Here is a 19,115-nt window from a genome sequence, read left to right as displayed (position 1 = left end):
ACATTTTGGTGAGTACACCTTGATATGTACATATTGGTGAGTACGCCTAGATTAGTACATCTAGATGAGTATGCAGACATACACAAATCATCGACTTCGCTTCAGAAATGCTAAAAATATTTATTAGTCTTAAATGCAGTGTTCTGATTCGTTGACCGTACCATCTGTCAGCCTGTAATTGGCCAGAGTCAAATGTTGACAATTGCTAATAATTATGAATTTAATACAGTATTCGACAGCCATCGTGAGCAATAATATTTTTGGAAATAAGTACAGAAACACACACAGAAGCAGTGTGTTTATTAATGTTATTTTATGCATTACCATTCATGTAAAGTATGTTTAAGGTAGTGATAGTTGGTACTCCTTCCCAAACGTCTTATAAGATGGCTGCAGGTGTTGGTCGAGTACAGTCAGCAGTCAGCCGTCAACCAGTCAACACCTCCATCTCCTCCTTGCCTCATCGCCCAGGTAAACTCCGTCTTGCTTATGCTACGGTGGCAACCTTCTTATTTGTAACTATAAAACTAAGATGGTATATTTCTGCATGATGATGTCTAGTTCTACAGATGTTATTCTATGACTTGATTTATTCTATTCTAGTTTATTCTATTCTATGACATCATGATGTATAATTATTCAGCCCATCGTCCTGTTTTGGTAGTACTTAATAACGATGAGGACCATAGAGCATATACCGATGTGTACCGCAATTAGAAAGTAAAGATTATTACTATTAAATTTGGACAAACCGGAAAAGATTTTCCATGTTTCTTATTATATATAATAAAGTTGCTAATTAATATAATAAATATATATATATATATATATATATATATATATATATATATATATATATATATATATATATATATATATATATATATATATATATATATATAATAACAAATATATAATTGCTGAGTTACTGTATTTGCACTACGAACGAAACGTCTCACTGTATTTGAATTGCCAATGTGACGGCAAACATACTGGATTTAGACCACCATCTGAACGTTCCACTTTCTATATATGGACTACAAACGTAGCGTCCCACTTACTGTATTTGGACTACTAACGTAACGTACCAACATCGGTTTTACAATATTTATTATTTTTTTTAAATAGAACAAATACTTATCATGGCAGTGTACTGAGGGCTTTCTTCATCTCTCGTTCCACACTTACATTTCCCTTGAACTCGTCAGACTATGTGTTGACTCATTCTATTTCAATGGTAAATATTTCTCTCAAACTTTCGGTGTCGCTATGGGTTCCCCTCTCTCACCTGTTTATGCCAATCTCTACATAAACTATTTCGCAACCGCTCTTCTTCCCACTATTGATACTCGTCTTTCTCTCTGGCTTCGCTATGTTGATGACGTTTTTGCTTTATGGCCTCATGATTTTAGTCTTTTCAGCCTTTCCTCTCCTCTCTTAACAATCTGGCTCCTACTATCCATTTCAAAGTTGAAATGGTAATCTAATTCCCTCCTTCCTTTTCTTGACGCTCATGTTCACAGCTGTGTTCGGGTTCTCTTTCCCTGTCAACCGCAATCCCATGCATAGTGGTATGTACATTCACTTTTTTCCTACCATTCTCCTTCTGTTAAGAAAAGTGTCATCGTCTCTCTCTTCCTCTGCGATCTACGCATCAGTGACCCTCAGTTTCTTGATCCTGATATTTCCTTTATTTACAAATCTGTCTCTCGATTTTGTTACCCTATACATTTTATCAACTGTGTCTATTCTCAAACTAAATGAAATGTTTTCAACCTAAACCTACTTCCAACACTATTAGCACTGTGTTCTGCCATCCCTTCATATCTGAACTCAAAACACTTATTAATACCTTACGTCCTCTTCACACAAAGCTCGCCTTTCGACAAACTAATACCTTTCGATCCACTCTAGTTCACACTTCTCCTGCTTTTAATGCTACTGGTGTCCTCTCCAATACTTTGGGGAAACTGGCCGTACACTGACAGTTAAGGAACAAAAAAGAACGTTTTAAAATTGCAGACACAAGCAATGCTATCTTATGTCATGTTAGGGATTCTTGTAATCATATTGATTGGTCTTAAATTACACCAATCTTATTTAATAATCTTTTTTGCCTCTACTCTACACAGACGCCGTCTTGTCGAATCGGCTCTGATACACAATCTACTCAACATGAACTTTAGTCCTGACTTTGTTGTTGTTGACTCTTCCCTTTAACAGTAAACTCAATTACTGATAATTAAGTAATTAAATTAATTAAGTAAGTAATTAATTGAGTGATTGTCAATTCGCAGACCCCATACCCATCCTGCGGGTGGTAGTGGGCCCCATATCCATCTTGTGTGGGGTAGTGAACGCAATACCCCTCCTGTGGGTGGTACTGGACCCCATACTCATCCTGTAAGTGGTCGGGGACCCAATATTCATCCTGTGGGTGGTAGTGGGCCCCCGTGCATACCTATCCTATGGGTGGTAGCCAATGGACCCCATACCCGTCCTGTGTGTGGTAGTAATCCCATACCCATTCTGTAGGCGGTAGTAGACCCTATACCTATCCTGTGGGCTCGAATGGATCCTATAAGCATCCTCTGGGAAGTAATGGACCCCATAATATCTCTTTGGGAGGTAGTAGACCCTATACACATCCTGCGGGTTGTAGTGGACCCCATACTATCCAAAAGGTGGTAGTGGATCCCATACCTGTCCAAAAGGTGGTATATGGCCCAATACCTATCCTTTTAGGTGGTATAGTGGATCCCATAAGCATCATGTGACTGGTTTTGAACCCTATATCCATCCTGTTTGCAGTAGTATAACTATTACTCTCTCATCTATCCTTATTCCAATTATGGTATTCGTGCTTGGGGTTCTACAACCCAAAATCATCTACGTCCTCTAATTACTCAACACAAAGCTGCTATTAGAACAATATCTAACTCTGGCCGCAGACTGCACTCGGTACTCTTACTCTTATCTTTGAACATTTTAGATATTAAGTCACTGCACATTCTATCATGTGTACTCTATATATTTAAGACTCAGAACTGTAATGTCAATCCTGACCTTAACAGTTTTCTAGAAGGTTGTAATAGAATCCATGGGCACCACACCAGAAACAAATTCCTATTTGATATTCCAAGAGCGCGCCTTATCCAAACTAGAAATGCTCTACAAATCAAGTGACCCAGAATGTGGAATGACGTTCCCAATCATGTCAAAGGCAGTCTCCGTGGTGTAGTGGTAAGACACTCGCCTGGCGTTCCGCGAGCGCTATGTCATGGGTTCGTATCCTGGCCGGGGAGGATTTACTGGGCGCAAATCCTTAACTGTAGCCTCTGTTTAACGCAACAGTAAAATGTGTACTTGGATGAAAAAAACGATTCTTCGCGGCAGGGGATCGTATTCCAGGGACCTGCCCGAAACGCTACGCGTACTAGTGGCTGTACAAGAATGTAACAACTCTTGTATATATCTAAAAAAAAAAAAAAAAAAAAAGGCTTTACCTCTCTCAACCAGTTTAAGAGGAAAAACTAAGTACTATTCCTTATAAACTCCATGTAACGTACCTTACCCCCTAAATGTCAACCTATGTCTTGCTATTTTCAAACAATTCTGTTTGTTGACCAAGTTGTATAATTGCTGATGTCTGCCATGTTCCCCCACATTTTTTGCTTATTTCAACACAATTTATACTTTAATCTCAGTTTGAATTAATCTTTAGTCTAATGTTTTTTCCTCCCCACACCTTGCCCACATTGTGAGTATTAGTGGCTTTAGGTATTATATGTTATACCTTTATCTATAAATCCAACATTATGTTTGTAACTCATCTTCTATGTATGTACTTTTACCTGAATAAACATTTTGATTTTGATTTAGATTTGATTTTAGTGTACCCCATAGACATTCCAACGTAACATCGTTTTTTGTTGATGTTCCTACAATCCACTCTCTTTTTTTTCATTTCAAAATTTTTTAGAGCATACACTATTGTATATAATGTTGATTTGGGAAGCACCATTATTATGTGTAATAACTATTTATTTATATATATATTATATATATATATATATATATATATATATATATATATATATATATATATATATATATATATATATATATATATATATATATATATATATATTTCATTGAATATGACCGCATATTCTGTATTTATTATTTTCTGGTTTAGGGCTTCTATCCCTCTAACTATTTTCTTAGCATCAGGGCTTAATTGAAATAGGAGTTCTCCAAAACTCATTTTCGTACTTTTAAGGTGAAGAAAAGAAGTGATTTACTATAGAGTGTATTACACTTATTTGTATAATTTGCACGACGTTTCGAACCTCCATGGTTCATTCTCAAGTGAACAGATCTTACAATACTAGTTGATTTTATACCCGCATTAGGTCAGGTGATAATACAATGAAGGTGAAAACATGGGGGGATACATAAGGGATAAACATAGGGGCTGCAGAAGGCTTATTGGCCCATACGAGGCATCTCCTATCCAAACACAAAGATTAATCCAGTGTAATTGGCCTGTTATGTTGGACATTGTCTTCTGTGTTGGCATCGATATGTTCTTGTCTTGTCCTTACTCTCATGGTGGGTAGAGTAAATAGTTCCGTGACTTGGGTGTTCATGGTAGGTCGCTCTATTCTTATGTGAATTGCCTCAAGAATTTGTAATCTTCTTGAATCTTGGCTTTTGTCTATTATGCAAGTATTCTTGTTCAACATTTCTCTTGTTAGAGTAATGTCATGGGCTTGTCTCATGTGATTCCTAGGGGCACCAGATTGAAGATGGCATGTCAAACGCCTCGTCAGCTTGGTCGACGTCATACCTATGTATTTACATTGAAGGTTACATCCTTCGTGGGGGCAAGTGTACATGTATACAACGCTTGACTGCTGTAGAGAGTTCTCCGTCGGCTTCGGGCTGTTTTTGATAAGGAGTTCGGAAGTCTTCTTGGTTTTGTAGAATATTATCAGGTTTATGTTTTGGTTAGGAGTAGTGCTTTTTACTCCTTTACGGATTATTTCTTTCATTATTCTTTCCTCTTTTATATGTTCACTGTGCATGGTTGATTTACAATATAATTTTATTGGGGGTGTTGTGGTTTCTGTTCTAGGTTCTGAATTATACCAACGGTCCAAGTGTCTTCTTATAGCAGCGTTTATTTCCGCGTTGCTATATCCGTTGTTCACCAATACCTGAGTTACTCTTTCAAACTCTCTACTCACGTTGCTCCATTCAGAGCAGTGGGTATGCGCTCGACGAATATAAGCATTGAGAACACTGGCTTTGTATCTTTGGGGGCACTCACTTCTACCGTTCAGGCATAATCCTATGTTGGTGGGCTTGGTATATACGTTGGTGCTTAAAGAGGTTCCTGTTTTTGTTATTAGTACATCCAAGAATGGCAGACTGTTATTTTCACTATTTTCATGTGTAAATCGGAGTACTGACTCTCTCTCTAGGTGTCTTTTTAGGTCAATTAGTTCATCTGAGTCTTTTACTATTACGAATATGTCATCTACATAACGGCAGTATACAGTTGGTTTTTGTCTGCTACTGAAGACCCTATCTTCGATGGTTCCCATATAAAAATTAGCAAATAAAACTCCTAAGGGGGAGCCCATTGCTACTCCGTCTATTTGTAAATACATGTCTCCTTGTGGACTGATGAAAGGGGCTTCTTTTGTACATGCTTCGAGAAGACTTTTCAAGTGTGGCTCAGGTATGTCTAATTTGGGGGTGCTCTCGTCTCTGTATACTCTGTCCACTATCATTCCTATGGTTGTGTCGACTGGGACGTTGGTAAAAAGGGATTCAACGTCCAGGGAAGCGATGATTCCATCGGGCTGGGTAGATTTGATCAATTCTAGGAAATCTGCTGATGATTGTAGACTAAACTTACTTGGAGTGTATGGAGTTAGGAGTTCATTGAGTTTCTTTGCCAGGTGATAAGTTGGGGTTGGTATTTGGCTGATTATAGGGCGTAGTGGGTTACCTGGTTTATGCGTCTTAACATTGCCGTAGGCATATCCTAAGCCATAGTCGCCTTGAAGTTTATTCAAATGCACACTACCTTTCTTTGCGTTGATTGCTGTAATTGTTTTGTTTACTTTCCGCTTAAGGTCTTCTACGGGGTTCCTCGTGATTCGTTGAAATTTGGAGTCGTCACTTAGGATGTCGCTAATTTTGTTCATGTATTCATGGGTAGGAATCAATACATATGCTGCTGTTTTGTCGGCTTTTCTTATTGTTACGTCTTTCAGATTTTTTAGTTGTTTCGCTGCTTCTTTGAGTCGTGGGGTTAAGATTGTAGATGAATATGTTCCTCGTTTTTTCCCTGCTTCTGCAAGTAGTTCAGCTTGAAGTGTATCAGTGGTGATGACTTTTTTGTTATTAATAAATTGTTATGTTATAGAAAACAGTCTTTGATGTCAACCCTTCAACCATATTATTCCACCATATTTCTGCATATTATTAAATGTTGATGTGATCTTGATAAGGCGGCTGTTCTTGGGAATTCGAATTCCAATTCATAGCGCCACTTCAAATATAAATATTTGATTGTGAGAACCCGTCGGTTACCCTTTATTAGTTTTAACGTCCTGTTTAACTAGGAGGAGCCAGCGGCCTATTGTGGACAGGTTTTCACCCTTGGTGGTGGAGGCCTGGCGGTTTGCTCCCGCTTTTCCTTTTTCTACTGGACTCATGCTTAACTGCCGTGAGCAGACTTTAAACTTGTAGTCCACCTCTTAAGGGAGGTAGGCGTAGAGAAAAATCTCACACTGCTTAGTCTTAAAAGAAATCACCGAAAGCTTGTCCAGCGAGTTCAACATCTGGTTTTTGGATGATGCCACTATAGCTGGCACCATAGACCACCTCTTGTCAGATATCAGGAAAATAAGGGAGCAAGAAGTAAGCCTGGGTCTTGTCCTGAACCCTTCCAAGTGTGAAGTAGTCTCCTCCAACCCAGACATCGTAGCTAGAATAAGGTCTGCCTTGCCTGGAGCCCATGTCATTAGGGCCGAGAACAGCACCCTCCTTGGAGCCCCCCTCGGGTCTAACGCCATTGAGGAGATCCTCGACAAGAAAATCGCACACCTTAGGAGGATGGAAGACAGAATAGGTGACATCGATGCCCACGATGCTTTTTATCTCCTCACCAAATGCCTATCCCTTCCGAGGCTAACCTACTTTCTGAGGTGCGCCCCATCTTACGACAACCGAAAGCTTGAAGAGTATGACCTCTTACTGAAGACCATGCTGGAAAAAGTTGTTAACCTCTCCCTCAACGAATGCCAGTGGAAACAAGCCACTCTTCCTGTCAGGCTCGGTGGCTTGTGTGTCCGCACTGCCACCCAAATTGCTGTTCCAGCCTTCCTGTCTTCCTCCTCAGCATCAGATGACCTGGTTAAGGAAATTCTACCTGACACCCTGAGTGATGTAGCGGGGATACAGGACCCCCACTACACGGAATGCGACACGAAATGGGGTGCCATGACAGACCCAGCACTCAGACCAGCCATGCCGAAAGCCAAGAAACAATCCAGTTGGGACAGCCCCATTGTAGACAAAGAAGCCACAGCTTTGCTGGAGGCAGCAACAACCCCCAGTGATCGTGCACGCCTCACAGCTGTGCAGGCTCCCCATGCAGGGGACTTCCTTCTGGCAGTCCCCATGTCTGCGACAGGCACACGTCTTGATCCGCAGGAGCTCCGTATTGCAGTCGCTCTCAGCCTTGCTGCCCCTATCCACACTGTTCACAGGTGTATTTGCGGCGAGGCAGATGCTGACGAATATGGATTGCATGGCCTGCACTGTGGAAAATCGGGTGGTTGGCACACTAGACACGACGAAGTCAACGACATCATTAAAAGAAGCCTTGCCTCTGCTCAGTGTCCAGCGGAGAGAGAGCCCCACAACCTACTGAACCGTGACTCCGTTAGCTTTGCCGGCCGACCAGACAGAATCACACTGCGTCCGTGGAAGGGTGGCAGACAGTTAGCATGGGACTATACTTGCATATCCACCCTGGCAACCACATACATCAACCTCTCTGCCGGCACAGCAGGAGCCGCGGCGACACGCAGAGAAAGAGACAAGTCAGCGACGTACAGGCAATTAGATCATCGGTACAACTTCGTTCCAATAGGGTCTGAGACCCTTGGCCCATGGGGTGAAAGTGCAAGAAGGTTTCTTAAGGATCTTGGTTCCAAGCTCACTGACACCACAAGAGACCCTAGAGCGGCAAGTTTTCTCTTTCAGCGCCTCAGTGTCGCGATCCAGAGGGGGAATGCCCGCTGCATCCTCGGTTGCTGCCCGGCGTCGGAGGAGTTCGAGGAAATCTACAGCCTCTAGGAAGCGAACTTTTTCTTGTGTCCTCCTAATGTTCATTTTTTGTTTAAAATAAGATATGTAACTGTATAACCTTGCATAATAAAGTGTACACAATAATAAAAAAAACAAGGGGGGGTGGTAGGAGAAGTGAACACTCTTTCGTATTCAGAGTTAAATGGCAAGTTTTTCCCTGAATGCTCAGTGTTCCCTTCTCTGAGGCTGTGGGTCCCTATAATTGCACCAGTGGTGGTACCCCCTAGATTATATATACAAAAAAAGGTCACTACCAAAGATACCTTACAAGCAGAACTTATTGCAGAAGAAGGAAAGAATCGAGGCAATTACAGAAGCACCATACTGTCCCCCGAGCTCAAAGCGGCAGCTAAAAGCCTTCGTGAGAACAAGGAGATAGTTGTCAGGAGAGGTGACAAGTCGCCAATATATGTCATTCTTAAAAAAGACGAATATCTGGCGAAAATGAACCTCATACTCTCTGACCAATTTAAGTTCCAAAGGGAAACGAAGGACACTACAGCCGAATTGAAAGCAAAGGTCAACAAACTGATCGAAACTGTGAACGCCAAGAAATCCGGACTCCACCTGCCAAAGATCATTGGGGAATATAAACCTGGATATGCGTATGGAAATGTCAAGACACACAAGCCTGGAAACCCACTTCGGCCAATCATTAGCCAGATACCCACACCCACGTACAGACTGGCGAAGCGACTCAACGGCCTGCTGACTCCTTATGTTCCTTGCGCCTTCAGCCTGAAGTCTCCAAAGGAATTTGTTGACTTACTGCGTGGAACATGGTCCACAGGGATAAGAGCCTCATTGGACGTAGAATCACTGTTTACCAACGTACCTGAGGATGAAACAATCGGGATGATACCGGACAGAGTGTATCGTGATCCGGCCTGTACTCCTCTTGACATACCAGAAAACATTCTAAGGAAACTACTCCAAGCTTGTACTAAAGAGGAACCCTTCTTGAGCCCGGATGGGCACATGTATAAGCAAGTAGATGGGGTCGCCATGGGTTCTCCCCTAGGTGTCCTGTTTGCGAACTTCTACATGGGTACCATCGAGCAAAAGGTCTTAGTCGACATGAACTTGAAACCGGCCATATACTGCAGGTATGTTGACAACATTTTTACACAGGTCCCTGATGTCAACACATGTGCAGGAGCTGAAGGAGGCATTTGAGCAGAATTCTGTGTTGCGTTTCACTTACGAGATGGAAAAGGATGGGAAGCTGCCCTTTCTAGATGTAACAGTCATGGAAAAGAGCGGAGGTTTCCACACTGCAGTCTACACTAAGGAAACGAACATAGGAATGTGCCTAAATGCCAACAGCGACTGCCCAGATAGGTACAAGAGGAGTGTTGTTAACGCATATGTCGACCGTGCTCTAAGCCACAGCTCAGAATGGAAGCAAGTCGACGAAGAACTCTGTAGGGTAAGGCAGGTCCTAGTCAACAACGGCTTCTCCAATGGTTTCGTCGAAGACATCATAAGAAGGAAAGTGAAACGCCATGCAACCTCTGAAGAGACAACTAACACAACACCTATACCCCCTATTAGACTATTTTACAGGAACTTCTTTTCCACAGCTCATAAAACAGAGGAAAGGGTCCTGAAAGATATTGTTGATAGAAACGTTATCCCTACACACAAAAATCAGAGGATACAACTGACGATTTACTATAAAACCTGAAAAACGGCCAGCCTACTCATGAGAAACTCTCCAGACACAAAGCAAAACGCTTTAAAAGAGACCAACGTCGTCTATGCCTTCAAATGCCCACTTGGGGACTGAAAGCTCCAAAAAACCCAGTATATAGGCAAGACAACAACATCTCTTTCTAGGCGTTTAACGATGCATAAACAACAGGGCTCCATTAAGGAACATATAATCTCTTCCCACAACCAAACCATCGCCAGAGAAATCCTAGTAAACAACACAGAAATCATCAATAGATACAGCGATAGCAGGCGGCTTGACGTTTGCGAGGCACTACACATTAAGAAGTCAACACCAGCAATCAACAGCCAATTAATGCACAACTATATTCTACCCACCTCAAGACTCCGCTCCAATATAGAAGCATCAAGAAATATGGACCAATAGGCTTTCTACAATCACCTCCATTTCAATACCCATTGTTTCGTATTCTGTCTTGTGTTGATGAAATTAATACCCTATTAATGCCACCTCTTGTTCTGTCTTGTGTTGATGAAATTAATACCCTATTAACGCCACCTCACCCCATCCACCTCACTCAAATGTAGATATAAACAAAAATCGGAGATGTGTAAGTTCTATTCAGTTGTGTATTTGTAAACTAAAGTCTTTGAAAATGTAATAAGTTTTACGAAACGCGCTCGTGTCGCGTCAGACTAGAAATAAAAATGAATTTTGGAGAATTGATTTTTGAATTACCTCCAACAGTGAAAAGAAATGTACGAAAGATTGAGAAAATTCGTGTTAGAATTATTTATCTTACTTTTTCGGTCATATTTAAAATATACATATATATATATATATATATATATATATATATATATATATATATATATATATATATATATATATATATATATATATATGTATATATATATATATATATATATATATATATATATATAAATATATATATATATATATATATATATATATATTTATATATATATATATATATATATATATATATATATATATATATATATATATATATATATATATATATATATATATATATATATATATAATATGCAAGAAGGTACATTGGGATTGTGAGGATACATAGCATAGTGATTACATTCTTGTAAAGCCACTAGTACACGCACCGTTGCGGGCAGGTCCTTAATCTAACAGAAAATTTTAAGTTGGTAAATACTAGCAAAATTTTTAAAATGATAACAGGTAAATTGCAAGAAAAAATGAGATGAGGGAAATTTGTATGTAAATTAAATCACATAGGTTGCTCAGATGGATTGCTTAGACAGCTTGAATGGTAATTTAACAAAGAATAATAGGCCCAATACAGCATATTGCTAGCACATGTAAGAAGGCAGCAATGATCACAATGGTAAAAAATAATTGGATTGAGTACATAACGATTGGGAGATTGGGTAACATTAGATAGAAAGCAATTTTAAAACACAGAGTAGGAAACTATGAAGATGAAATTAGGTACAAAATTATAATAATTACGTAGTAATAATAAACTTAATAAGTAATAATAAACTTAATAAACTAATAGTGTTAATTATAATTATAAATTCCATACCCATACTGTGGGCGGTAGTGGACCCAATATACTCATCCTGTTGGTGGTAGTGGACCCCATGTCCATCCTGTGGGCGGAATTGAACCACATACCCATCCTGTGGACGGTAATGGACCTCATACCCATCCTGTGGGCGGTAATGGACCTCATACCCATCCTGTGGGCGGTAATGGACCTCATACCCATCCTGTGGGCGGTATTTGACCCAATACTCATCCTTTGGGCGGTATTGGACCCCATTTCCATTCTGTGGGTGGTAGTGGACCCCATACCCATCCTGTGGGTTGAAGTGGACCCCATTCCCATCCTGTGGGTGGTAGTGACCCCATACCCATCCTGTGAGTAGTTGTCTTCCCAATACCCATCATGTGGGCGGTAGTGGACCCCATACTCATTTTGTGGGCGGTAGTGGAGCATATACTCATCCTGTGGATGGACGTGGCCTCCATATCCACCCTGTGGGTGGTATTGGACCCCCATACCAATCCTGTGGGCGGTATTAGGACCCCATACCAATCTTGTGGGCGCTTTGGACCCCATACCCATCCTGTGGGTGGTAATGAACCGCATACCCATCTTGTGAGCAGTAGTGACTCCATCCCCATCCTCTGGGTGGTAATGACCCCATACTCATCCTGAGGGTAGTAGTGGCCCCCCATACCCATCCTGTGAGTGGTTGTCGACCCAATACCCATCCTGTAGGCGTTAGTGGACCGCATACTCACCCTGTGGGCGGTTTTGGACCTCATACTTATCCTGAGGGCGGTAGTGGATCCCCCATTCCCATCCTGTGGATGATAGTGGTCCCCAAACCCATCTTGTCGGTGGTAGTGTACCCCATACATATCCTGTGGTCGGTACTTGACCCCATAAGTATATTGTGGGCGGTAATGGACCAATGCCCATCCGGTACTGGACCCTATACTCATCCTGTATGTAGCAGTGGAAGCCATATCCATCCTTTGGGCAGTAGTGGACACTATATCATGTGGGCGACAGTAGGCACAATATCCATTCTGTGGGGGTTAGTGGATCCCATACCAATCCTGTAGGCGGTAGTGAGCCCAATACCCACTCTGAGGGCGGTAATGAACCCCAAACGCGTCCTATGGGTGGTAGTTAGCCCCATACGCATCCTGTGGGCGGTAGTAGACGAAATACTCATCCAGTCGGCGGTAGTTAACCATATATCCTCATTCCGTGGACGGTACTGGACCGTATACTCATGCTGTGGGCGGCAATGGAAGCCATACCCATGCTCTGGGCGGTAGTTGATACAATTTTCATCCTGTGGGTGATTGTGAACTCCATACCCATTCTGTGGGCGGTATAGTGGACTCCACACATCATGTGGGTGGAAGTGGAACATATACCCATCCAGTGGGCAGTAGTGGACCCCATACTCATCCTGTAGATGATAGTGGTCCCTAAACCCATCCTATGGTCCGTAGTGGACCCCACACCCATTATGCAGACGGTAGTGGACGCCATACACATCCTGTGGGTGGTAGAGGACCATATACCCATCCTGTAGGCTGTAGTGGACCCCTTACCCATCCTGTAGGCTGTAGTGGACCCCTTACCCATCCTGTGGATGATAGTGGTCCCCATACCCATCCTATGGGCAGTTGTTGGGCCCAGACCTATCCTACAAGTGGTATGATCCCATACCCACCTAACAAGTGGTAGTGGACCCTATACCCATCCTACAAAAGGTAAAAGGACACCATACTATCTTATTTGCAGTAGTTTACCCCATAGACATTCCAATGTAACATCATTTTCTGTTGACTTTCCTTCAATACATTCTTTAAAGATTTTTAAAGCAGAAACTAGTGTATATAATGTTGACTGGTAAAGCACCCCTATTATATGTAATAATTTATAGTGCTTATTATAATTTACTAAGAACAACTAATATTTCTCAAAACAAAACTACGAGCCTTCAATAGGATGTAGCTGATCTGTAATATTCTAAGAGCATGGACAATAGTAGGTAAATTTCACAACCCATGTGGGACCTGAAAACTACAATTTTCATTATAATTAAACAAATCACGACTATTCTGTCGTCTACGGCAATGGACGCGTACTGTGAGACGTAAATTGGAACATGAGGAAGAGTTTGGGCCTTGAAAAAATATAACTAGGAATATACCACATATGTACTAACTCATAAGCAAAATATTGACAATAAGCAATAAGTCATATATGTGCTGTCTTGTGCGAGAGCGCGTTGGTAAATTTGAACCATATTTAGTTCTGCTTAAGTACAGATATTTCATCATTTGAGTTTGAAGTGATCATGATGCTCAGTGATGTGTTATTTATTGTCTAGTAAGTCAACAGTTACAAGTCACAGCGACCCTAGACAGTGACCTTACTGTAGTATCGAAGTCTCCTAGATCTTGAGTGACACAATGATTATAATTTCTTAATTAATGTATAATAATGTAGATTGCAGTTTATACAGTATTTCATTATGCCTCATTGCACACCATAGCCATCTGTTGTTAAGAAACATTTTCTGAGTTTGCAGACCAGTTCAGCGACTAAGTAATTCAACCATTACACGTCACAGCGATACTAGTCATTGAATTTGTTGTTGGCTTTAGAGAGTTCTTGATTGTAAATGACTTAATTACTCAACATTTTCAATATTAATTATGTTCCCATAATGACTTGAAGTCACATCTGTTCCAAAGATTCTGGATATTTGTTAGGTGCGTACAAACCTACTAACCAATGAATATAACTTCAGGATTGAGAGACAGGTGCATGTTAGTACTAAGACCTGAACTACGACCAGAGTTCTCTTCCCCCGGAGTTATGTTCGAAATAAACAACAGCTTTTATATATCTTTTGCATTTTTATACATCATTTTGTATTAACTCCAAGTAGTTACTAAAATTACTAACTTGTATAATTAATCAGAATAATCTTTAATACAACACAATATTGTGTCAGATCCTTCCTAATCTCCATGACGCCATGAGGTAGCATCAAGCTCAAACATGAAATATTCCACATTTTTGTGGATTTAAACGGTCCAGTTAATTACTTTCCTTTACTAAGGAAAATCGTTTATTTAGTGGCTTTATTTATATAGCATATTACTGCTAACTGAATTCGCTTATTTAGTTGAATTAATAACTACAGTGGAAAATATTGCAATGTAAAATAATTCTATATAATATTCCTTTCGTTCACTTTACGCAATCTTAATAAGCTGACTAGCACTATGCAAAAATAAATTGCAGTTTAATACATTTATTAGTAAAAAAATACGTTCCATAATTCCTTACCTCCCTAATTAATTATGAGTAAATAAAATACTCTACGCTCCGGATTACTTTGGAGCGTTCTGTGCATGCGTATACCAGCGAGAGGATGAAGGAGACTTGGACGTCATTAACAGTAGCGTGCAAGTAGAGGAAGCAACAGCAGCCATCTTGCACAAAGTCTTTCGCTCAGACGTCTTATTATTCGCTCCTACATCTGTGAGAGCGTTGCCACATTACTTTGACAGACAACAGCCGTGTCCTGTAACTAGAGTGATACTAATTCTGTAGTCAACGTCCTTCACGCAACAGCTGAGGACGAAGGATTGGTACAGTTCTCTTCATCAACGGACACGCGGCTCGGCAACTATTATTTCCTTTTTGTTTCATGTCATCACAGTAAACATTTAGGCTAGTTGTCGTTACGCCATATATATAAAAACAAAACCCAGTACGTTTCCTCTCTAGCAGAGTCTGTAATTTATTTAGGAAATTATATTCATTATGTTCTGTAGAAGAATTCTACAGTACCAGATATATAATTTATTTATCTTGTGGAAGAATTCTACAGTATTAGATATAACTATTATTCACTACGTAGAAGAGTTCTACATTATAATTACTTTTCATCTCCCGGGTCCATGTCAAGCAAGGAGTTAAGCTATCCCACGATCACGTGCAACGATTTGCCCAATGCAACACGTCGTCAGTGGAGCGTGACAACCGATTTCTCATCTCTTGTTTCTTGCAGCTAAGCTGTTAACTTCCTTTTTGTAGAATATTAACAACCTAGTTGCAGTAATGATCTCATTAAGATCAATTCAACTAACCGCTTATTTTGCTGTAAAGTATTTCATATTGCTATTGCATATTTAGGTACATTTACCTCTAATTATTTATTATATAACCATTTTGATTTGCATTCATATTATAATTACTCTAGCAAAAACCAGTGCTAGAATAATGCAATTGATGTATTAATCTTTTAGCTTGTAATCCCCCATTTTGTGTGAGTGAATTTGACTCATAATATACAGTCCCTTTAATATTCAATACATTATTAATTAAGAACATCCATTGGACACTAGCTCAGGGTTCTAATTTCAATACACTTGCTTTCCTTAGTTTTCCACTTTTTCACAAAAAGTGGTGGTCCTTCGTAGCTATCGAAAATAATATTAATTTTAATAAATATTTGAGTCAAGTTTTCCCACAATTGTATTGTAACACTTATTGCCACCACTTGTTTTGAAACACTTACTTTCACAACTAGTATTGCAGCGCTGCAACACCTTGTATTGAAATACGGCTACACCTTGTATTGAAATACTGTCACACCTTCTAATGTAACATTTACTGCCACACCATATATAGTAACACTTACTGTCACACCTGGTATTGCAATACTGCTGAACCTTACATTGTAACTCTGCCACACCTTGAATTGAAATGTTTACTGCCGCACTTTGTATTATACTATCTCCACCCCTTGTATTGTAACACTGCTCTACCATTATCGTAACTCTTTCTGTCTCATCTTATATTGTAATACTGTCAATCCTTCGATTGTAATATTTTTTGTTTGCAATACCTTGTATTGTAAAACATACTGCCACACCTTGTATTGTAAAACTTACTGCCACGCCATGTATTGAAATACTTACTGCCATACTTTGTAATGACTGTTACACATTGTATTGTAACACTTACTTCTCCTTTTATTGTAAGATCTACTACCACACCTTGTATTGTAACATTTATTGCAACACTTTATATTGTAATACTGCTTTACCTTGTATTGTAACACTTACTGCCACACCATGTTTTCTAACACTTCCACGCCTAATATTGTAATACTGCCATACCTTGTAATGTAACACTTACTGCAACATCTTGTATTGCATCACTGCCAAACTTTGTATTATAACACTTCCATTCTTTCTATTGTAAAAATTACTGCCACATCAATTTTTCTAACCCTGCCACACCTTGTATTGCACTATTTGCTACCAAACCTTGCATTGTAACACTTACTGCCACACCTTATGTTGTAACTTCCACACCTTGTATTGTAATAACTCCACACCTTGTATTGTAACTCTGCCTCACCATGTATTGAAACACTACCACACCTTGTATTGTAGCACTTGTTGACTGACGGCGCCGTGGAGAGGGGAGGGGGGAGACCTGCTGCGTGGGTGACAGCTTCTTCCCCTGTATCAGCCTACCCTGGCTTTACACCCTGGAGAGGCCACTCCACACCGACAACAAGAGCACAACTCTATAGTCTCCTGAGACAGATGGATGCCTACCACTACTACTGCCACACCTTTTATTGTACCATTTACTGCCACACCTTGTATTGTAACACTTAATGCCAAACCTTGTATTGTAATATTGTCACGCCTGAATTGTAACACTACCACACCTTGCAATGAAACACTTACTGCCACACCTTGTATTGTAACACTTACTGCTACGCAGATGATGAGTCACAATAACGTAGCTGAATAAATGTTGACCACTCGCTAAATCCTGGACCATTATCACGTCTATTGTGATGAGAAAAGGTGGTTGTTGTTGTTTTAGATTTAGCTACTCAGAACGAAATGTCCATTTAGCACGGGCTATGGTGAGTCTGTAATTGAGTTCGGTTATACGCGATAACCTTGTTACTGTGATAATTGGGTCAAAATTTTAAATGGAGGAAAGGTTTCCTACTTTTCTTGTTTTTATTTCGCTTCAGTTTTAGTGCACTGGTTTTAATAACATTTTAGTGCACTGGTTTTAATAACATTATCTTGGTGGTGAATGTAGATGCAGAATGTTCACTAGTAGTTATTTTGAGGTTATCTTGAGATCATTTCGGGGCTTAGCGTGCCTGCGGCCCGGTCCTTGACTAGGCCTCCTTTTTGTTACACCCCCCCACCCCCAGTAAGCAGCCCGTAGCACCTGTCTAACTCCCAAGTACCTATTTACTGCTAGGTAACAGGGGCATCAGGGTGAAAGAAAAATTTTGCCCATTTGTCTCTGCCTCCACCGGGGATCGAACCCGGGACCCCAGGACTACGATTCCGATGCGCTGTTCACCCAGCTGTCAGGCGCTCCATTGTCATATTGTCACGGTGTCATAGTGTGTGTCGCATTCTTCCGCTGCTTTTCTAATCATTGTAGTCGCTGTGAAATTTGTCATCAAATGCAGCTGCTCTCGTTGGATTACTGTTGAGTTTGATGCCTATTTTATGCCTACTGATGCCAATACTTTACCTATTGGGTTTATGACCTCCCAGCAGCAGTTGTAACCAAGTCTGGGTCTGTGTATGGCTGAGACATGGAATGCGCGGGCATTAAGTAAGGTAAGAGAGAGAGAGAGAGAGATAAGGGGGAGGAAATCTTAGAGGAAGGTAAGAGCAAGGCAAAAGGTACAGATAGGATAGGTATAATAAAGGGGTGAAAGGGGGTAATAATAGGTGTAAAAATGGGAACGTAAGAAAAAGAGAAGGAAAAAAAGAATGAGAAAAAAAGATGGGTAGGCTTATGTTAAGTCACGTTTGTTAGAAAGTTTAGAACATTTTAGTATGTACTGTGAAAGGGAAGAGTCAACAGCAACAAAACCAGAACTAAGGTTCATGTTGGGTAGATCAGAGCCGATTCGACAAGACGGCGTCTGTGAAGAGTAGAGGCAAGAAACATTATTTTAGAAGACCAATTAATATGATTACAAGAATCCCTAACAAGACATAAGATAGCATTGTTTGTGTCTGCAGACTTAAAACGTTCTTTTGTGTTCCTTAAGTCTGTCATTAAGTGTACGGCCAGTTTCCCCAAAGTATTGGAGAGGACACCAGTAGCATTAAAAGCAGGAGGAAAAGTGTGAACCAGAGTAGCTCGAAAGGTGTTAGTTTGTCGAAAGGCGAGCTTTATGTGAAGAGGACGAAGGGTATTAGTAAGAGTTTTGAGTTCAGATATGAAGGGATGGCAGAACACAGTGCTAATAGTGTTGGAAACAGGTTTAGGTTGAAAACATTTCATTTAGCTTGAAAATAGGCACAGTTGATAAAATGTATAGGGTAACTAAGGCGAGAGAAAGATTTGTAAATAAAGGAAATTTCAGAATCAAGAAACTGAGGGTCACTTATGCATAGATCGCAGAGGAAGAGAGAGACGAAGACACTT

General features: G+C 40.3%; 1 long non-coding RNA gene across 1 annotated transcript; it reads left to right on the top strand.

Moving 5' to 3' along the window:
- Positions 1-421: 421 nt before the first annotated feature.
- LOC138356575 (uncharacterized) lies at positions 422-17,472 on the top strand. The gene is made up of 2 exons (XR_011224534.1): positions 422-471; positions 17,084-17,472. It is a non-coding gene; the product is annotated as an uncharacterized lncRNA (long non-coding RNA).
- Positions 17,473-19,115: the final 1,643 nt, after the last annotated feature.

The sequence above is a fragment of the Procambarus clarkii genome, chromosome 73, assembly GCF_040958095.1.
Source record: "Procambarus clarkii isolate CNS0578487 chromosome 73, FALCON_Pclarkii_2.0, whole genome shotgun sequence".
Taxonomy (NCBI): Eukaryota; Metazoa; Arthropoda; class Malacostraca; order Decapoda; family Cambaridae; genus Procambarus; species Procambarus clarkii.
This window is presented reverse-complemented; position numbering and strand designations above follow the sequence as displayed.